Genomic DNA, 7,117 nt, shown 5'->3' with positions numbered 1-7,117 from the left:
TCACATATACAGCCAGTCAGCCACTGTATTATTTACTGCGCTATAAGCAGCTAATTTGGTCCTTGCGGGTATCCATATGTGTGTGTGTATGACTTCTGCGCATGTGCAAATAAAGTTCTCTCCCTGCCCCGCCATGTACGTTGTGGACGTCTAATGTTTGCTCCTGCAGTCTAACTCTACAAAAGTATATTAACATACCTAACAAGTATGTAGCTAGACATCCGTGACATAAATATGAACAGTGCAACAGGATTTTAGGGAGTGGATGATGACGGACCCTCAGAACACCCAGTCCCACCAGTCCCACCATGTGTAGGCATCCTGGGCAGAGCTGGTAGAGGAGCTAGCCCTGAACGACCTGTTGCACCGGGTCCATTGCGAAGTCCTCAATCACTTCCAGTCGATCAAGTGACTCGCTGGACAGGTCAGACCTTCATGTGTGAAGGAGCTCATCTCGCTGATGACGTACTACTGTGGGTGAGACACCTGGATGATCTCAGCGTGGCCATACAAAAACTGAACACTAATACATTTGGTACAAATGTGGGAAAATATTGTTACACATAAATCATGGCAAGATGTTACAAGACAACCAGTGCGAGTGGTGAATATGGTCTCCATGTCTCTTGTAGAGATATGCACCAATTTAAATACCTGATTCTTCACTACTACGCAGGTTGAGCGTATGGCAGTGGAATTTTAGATAGACCTGTTTTAGGTGAATCAAAGGAAAAGATACCAAAAATCCAATAAACACAGTACAACTACTTATAATAAACATACAAACAATACATACATACATTAAAGAGGTGGATAATGAATATTTTCCCTTTGCTCTGAAAAAATCCACCTATGCCAGTCTAAGGCTTCAATGAACTCCCTTACGACATGACTAGGGTTCTTGTGCAGACAAAAGTCCAGAATCTCTTGCTTGGCAGCAGCAAACCAACCCTTGGCATATGTTCTGCAGGCTAAGACACGCTCGATGGTATGGGTCCGATTGACAAGTGAACGGCTGATAGAAAGGAGCGCCTGCGCTTCAGATCTAACAGCCGTGAATATATTTTTTGTTAACTATTAATGATATGTTTGAGACCAGTGATCATCTGGTTTAACAAACTTGATGAAATTTAGGATAATTAATTATCCTAAAAGTATTGGACGGCATGTCTGCCTAAGAATTCAGAAACTAAATTATCAAGCTGTGCCTGTAGCCATCCCCCTACTATATTGCAGTATATTGCATGCAGAACAGAATGCTGGGAAGGTTAAAACTAACATATACCAAATACAAGATGTGTAATGCAGCTATTTGCTTCAAAATATAAACATTTATGCAGGGTGAATGTCTGCATAAATCCATACTTCAAATTAAAGAATTCATTAAAAACAATAAAAATATACGCATTTATGCAGGGTGAATGTCTGCAGAAATCTGTAATCAAATTCAAGAATTGATCAAAAACAATACTTCAAAACAAAACAAATCATACACTCCCTCAAGATAAATCATTGGGAGTGCAGGTTCACTGCTCTTACAACAAGAAACACCACAGGTGACAAACAATTGGGGAAGGAGAGACAAGACACACAAAGGGAGCAGTGGGAAGCTGTGAGAGGGGGGCAGTGAGGAACTGAGAAGTTTGAAACTGTGGGGGGAGTAGAATGACCCATAAACATGTAAACACTATACATTTGGCCCATGCCTAAATCATTTAATTCATCCTATAGGATAAATGATATAATCAGGGAATTCGTCCTTTTTATTAAGGATGTATCCCTACTTGGGCAAAGCTTATTTGACGTTTATTACAGAACATTTGGTATATTTAACTCTCCACATGCCCATAAGAAATGCTTTCTAAACTATAGCCTATGTATTTAATTACAAGTATACAACTGTTGCCAATACAGGTAGCACAGGCCAGAGGACTCAGCTTCCAGCAGCTCAAAAAGACAGACATTCTGTGAGGCGACACCCCACACCAGTCTCAGAGGTCTAGACATAGGCACCACATGCAGAAGATTCCCCAACCTTGTAGCAGTGCATCAGAGGGGCGGAGACTTGTATCTGCTGTGGCACCTAGCAGCCCTAGGACTGCTGGGCCCAGTACACAGAGGTATTGCAACCACTGATACAGGCCTCAATCACTGAGACTTAAAACTGCAGTTCCCTATGGACAGTGTGGCGGGCTGCTGGTTGAGAGAGAGAGAGAGAGTAAAATTGGTGCAAAACAGTGCTTTTATTCTGTTCACACGTGCCTTAAGGGCACTGCCAAGCTATTTAGCTCAGCCAGGGGTTTTTCCTTGTCCCACAACTCAAAAATCAAAAAGGAAAAAATCAAAAACTCAAAACGAAAAAAAGACCGGAAAAAAAAGTCATCGGCCACAAAATTAGGGACGCGGGAATTCGGTGCGTCTTTCCTCCGTCCGTGGGATTGGTGCGGGTCCTGCGGCTTTCCGGCTGCCTAGTCGTCCGCCCGGGAGGCATCGTGCTGGGTGCAGAGAGGGAGAGATTAGCGGGGTTAGGGGGGGTTATTTCCTCACGTGCGTCTTTGCTGTTGAAGGTTTCGTTCGCGGACTTTCGTTCAGTGCCCCTGGGCTCTTGCGGTCCGTCCAGGCTCTTGGCGTTTCTCCTGTTGCTGGTTTAGCTCAGGCTTCCCTAGTAGGGTTTTTACTCACTCCGGCTCCAGGTAACCCTCCTCCGTGCTGAGCCCCGCTTGGCGTTTCTTTTCTCCTTTTAAACGCTGCCGCTCCCTTCCGCGAACTCGGCGCAGCTGTGCCTGTGTAATTAGAGGAGGTTAGTAATTTCCCGTCCCATTCCTCACGCGTCTCGTCTCGGGGCCGCTGTCCTCGGTGCTGATCCTCCTCCCGGCCTCTCTCCACGGTGCCGCTCTTAGACACGTCAGGGGAAAATATTCACCGTTAATTATTTTCCCCAGCGCTTGGCGCCGGCGCACTGGCTGTTCGACCCCAGTGGTGTACCGATCGCAGGTCGGGCCACCACATTTCCTCCCCCTCAGCTCCCAGCCCTCGGCGGGAGCGTTACAAAACAGGCCCTCATTCATTCTGGACAGGGCGTCCGCATTACCCTGGAGTTTCCCGGCTCTGTGTTCCACCTTGAACTTGAAGCTTTGCAACTCCAGGAACCACCGGGTCACTCTGGCGTTCGTGTCCTTGCACCGATACATCCAGGTTAGGGGTGCATGGTCAGTGACGAGAACAAACTCTCGCCCCAGGAGGTAATACCTGAGCTTGCCCACAGCCCACCTGATGGCCAGGCACTCCTTCTCCACGGTGCTGTAGTTGCTCTCATGCTTTAACAGTTTCCGGCTGATATAGGTTATGGGGTGCTCCGTTGTATCCTGGATCTGTGATAGGACGGCTCCCAGTCCTGTCTCCGAGGCGTCTGTCTGTAAAACAAATTTCTGGGTAAAGTTAGGGGTGGTTAAAACGGGTTCCTGGCCCAGGGCCGCTCTCAGGTCCAGGAAGGCTTGGTCCGCCTCCTCCGACCACTTCACGGTATGGCCTCGGTCCTTTTTGGTCAGTTCGTGTAGTGGGGCTGCTGTCGTGGCAAAGTCCCGGATGAACTGCCTGTAATAGCCCACTAATCCCAGGAATGCCCGGACTTGCCTCTTGGTGGTGGGTCGTGGCCAGTGAGCGATTCCGTCCACCTTCCGGCTCTGGGGTCGAACACATCCTCGTCCCACCGTGTGGCCTAAGTAGTCAGCCTCCTCCAGACCCAGGCGGCATTTAGCGGGATTAGCAGTTAGCCCAGCCTCCTGGAGGGCCCTCAGCACAGCCTCCAGCCTCCTCAGGTGGCTCTCCCAGTCAGCGCTGTGGATTACAATGTCATCCAGGTAGGCGGCGGCGGCATACTCCCTGTGTGGTCGTAGGATCTTGTCCATAAGGCGTTGGAAGGTGGCGGGGGCTCCATGGACTCCGAACGGTAGCACTCGGTACTGGAACAGACCATCGGGGGTGGCGAAGGCTGTCTTCTGCGGGCGAGGGGTACCTGCCAGTACCCTCGGGTAAGGTCTAGAGTGCTGATGTATCGGGCTGGTCCCAGCCATTCAATCAGTTCATCTACCCGGGGCATGGGGTAGGCATCATACTGGGAGATTTCGTTCAGTTGTCTAAAATCATTACAAAAACGCCAGCTGCCATCTGGTTTTGGCACTAGCACGACCGGGCTGGACCAGGCACTTTGTGACTCTTCAATCACCCCCAAGTCCAGCATCCTTGCCACCTCCCCCCGGATAGCCTGCCTTCTAGCCTCCGGGATCCGGTAGGGTCGCAGCCGTACCTTCTTCCTGGCCTCGGTGACGATGTCGTGGTGGACCAGGGTTGTCCGGCCTGTGAGGGGGGAAAACACGTCCGGGTGTTGACTCACCATCTCCCGGAGGTCTTGTTGCTGTCGGTCGGTGAGCAGGTCTCCCATGGCCACCTCTGGAGTTCCGGTGGCGCCCTCTACTATCAGACAGGATGGAGCCGTATTGTGCACCGGCTCATGCCATGTCTCCTCCCTACCTGTCTTATGGTGTAGTTCACTGGCCCTACCTTGGCCACCACCTCATAGGGCCCATGCCATTTGGCCAGGAACTTACACTCATTGGTGGGGATTAGGACCATCACTTTGTCTCCGGGTCGGAACTCACGCACCTGGGCATTCCTGTTATACAGCCGGGCCTGCTCCGCCTGGGCCTGGGTCATGTGCTCCCGGACCATCGGCCAGATTCTCGCCATCCGGTGGTCCATCTCGACCACATGCTCCACCAGGGAGCGCTGTCTGGATGGCTGCTGTTCCCAGGCCTCCTTCGCCAGGTCCAACAGGCCCCGGGGTCGCCTCCCGTAGAGTAGTTCGAAGGGGGCGTAGCCGGTAGATGCCTGGGGGACCTCACGGATAGCAAACAGAAAATAGGGTAGTAAGTGATCCCAGTCCTTACCGTCTGTGTCGATCATCTTCCTCATCATCGCCTTCAGGGTTTTGTTGAACCGCTCCACCAACCCGTCGGTCTGAGGGTGGTAGACCGAGGTCCGTAGCTGCTTAATTTGGAGCAGTCGACACATCTCCTTCATCACCCCCGACATAAAGCATGACCCCTGGTCGGTTAGAACCTCCTCCGCTATCCCCACCCAGCTGAACAACAGGAAAAGCTCCCTCGCGACACTTTTCCCTGTCGCGGCCCGCAATGGCACGGCCTCAGGGTAGCGGGTGGCGTAATCCAGGATCACCAGGATGTAGCGGTGGCCCCGGCTGGACTTGGGTAGGGGTCCCACGATGTCCATGGCTATCCTGCGAAACGGCACATCTATGATGGGGAGGGGTATTAGGGGGTTTCGATACGTCACCTTCGGGCTGTGTAGTTGGCACGTAGCACACTGCCGGCAATAGTCCTCCACGGCCCTCTTGACCCCCGGCCAGTAGAACCGCGACAGGATCCTCTCCTGGGTCTTCTCCCGCCCCAGGTGCGCCCCCAGCAGGTGAGTGTGGGCCAGATACAGGACCTTGGCGGTGTGGGTCTGGGGCACCAGCAGTTGTTCCACCTTCTCCTCGTTCACCCTACAAACCCGATATAGGAACCCGTTCTGGATTTGAAAATAGGGTAACGCCGGCCTACTCACCCCCTCTTGTGGGACACCCTCGACATAGGCGGCGGTTTTCCAGGCCTGTGTAAGGTTGGGGTCTTGCAGCTGGGCGGCGCCGAAATCCGTTGGGGCCCTTTCTGCCTCGGGTCGGAATTCGGAAAATTCTCCCGTGCTGCTGGGCTCGGCCACCAGGGGGGGTGGTGGGGTCAGGCCCTCCGGGGCGGTGTCGGTGGTTCCTGTGGGGGGTCGGGATGTCGGTCTTCTCGTCCCGGGGGTTGGGGTCTCCTCCGCGTCACTCTCCCCGGACGGGGCTACCCAGACCGGGTGGGGCTCCCGGTGGCCCCTACGGCGGGTTCGGGTGGTGGTGGTTGGTCTCTCTGCTGTCGACCCCTCATCCCAATAGGTACGGAACAGCGGGCAGTCTCTCCCCAACAACACCCCGACTGGCAAATTTTCTACCACCCCCACCTTCCCTGTGAATTGCCCCCTAGGGGTGGTTATGGTCACCTCGGTGGTGGGGTAGTGGCGCACGTCACCATGGATGCAGGTGACAGCGATTGTGTCGCCTCGCCTCTCTCCCGCTAGTGCGGGCCTCACCAGCGTGATGGCACTCCCCGAGTCCAACAGGGCCTCAGCGTCGTGGCCCCCGATCCGGATGGGTAGTCTCGGGGCGCCCGTGCCCTGGTGAGCCCAGCACGTGGTGAGGTAATGGCAGGGTCGGCCACTCTCTGGGGCGGTGGCCGTGGATTCCTCCCTGCCGGGGCAGTCCCGGCTCAGATGGCCCTCCCGGCCGCAGGCGAAGCACCGCCTCATCTCCCTCTTTCGGGCAGCCTCCCCCCGGTCATTCTCTTTCCACGGGGGTCTGGTCCGCGGTTCAGGTCGGACCACCGCTGGCGGTCTTCTTGGGCTGTCCGGTTTGGTCATCCGGATCATCTCTTGCGCCACCTGGTGGTTCTCCAGGAGTCTGATCAGGGTGTCAATGGTCCGGGGCCCCTGCTGGGCCACATGCTTTTTAATCTCTGGGGTCAGGGCCCGGACACAGCGGTCCAGCACCACCCGGTCGAGGAGGGATGGTCCGTCGCCCTCTACCAGCCAGCTCTTTGTCAGCCGCCCGAGGTCCATCACCTGGGCCCGCACCGGGAGGGCGGGGTCATATCCCCACTGATGGAATCTCTGGGCCCGGGCTGGTAGGCTGTAGCCATACTGGGCTAAGATGGTAGCCTTCAGGGTGGGGTAGTCATGAGCCTCAGGAGGGGGAAGGCCTCGGTAGGCTTTCTGGGCCTCCCCGCTGAGAAACGGAGCCAGGATAGAGCCCCAGGCATCGCGGGGCCATTGTTCCAGATGTGCTGTTCGTTCAAATGTCTCCAGATACGCCTCGACCTCGTCATCCGGCGTCTGCTTCAGCAGCACATCCTTGGGAGCTCTGGGGGATGTGGCTGTACCTGCCTTCTGGCACAGTTCTGCCACCGCCTTCTGCAGGGCGCCTTGGGAGCGCAGTAGGGCGTTCATCGCTTCCTCCATGGTCAGT

Source organism: Conger conger, chromosome 7 (genome assembly GCF_963514075.1).
Source record: "Conger conger chromosome 7, fConCon1.1, whole genome shotgun sequence".
Lineage (NCBI taxonomy): Eukaryota > Metazoa > Chordata > Actinopteri > Anguilliformes > Congridae > Conger > Conger conger.
Note: the sequence above shows the minus strand (reverse complement) of the source record.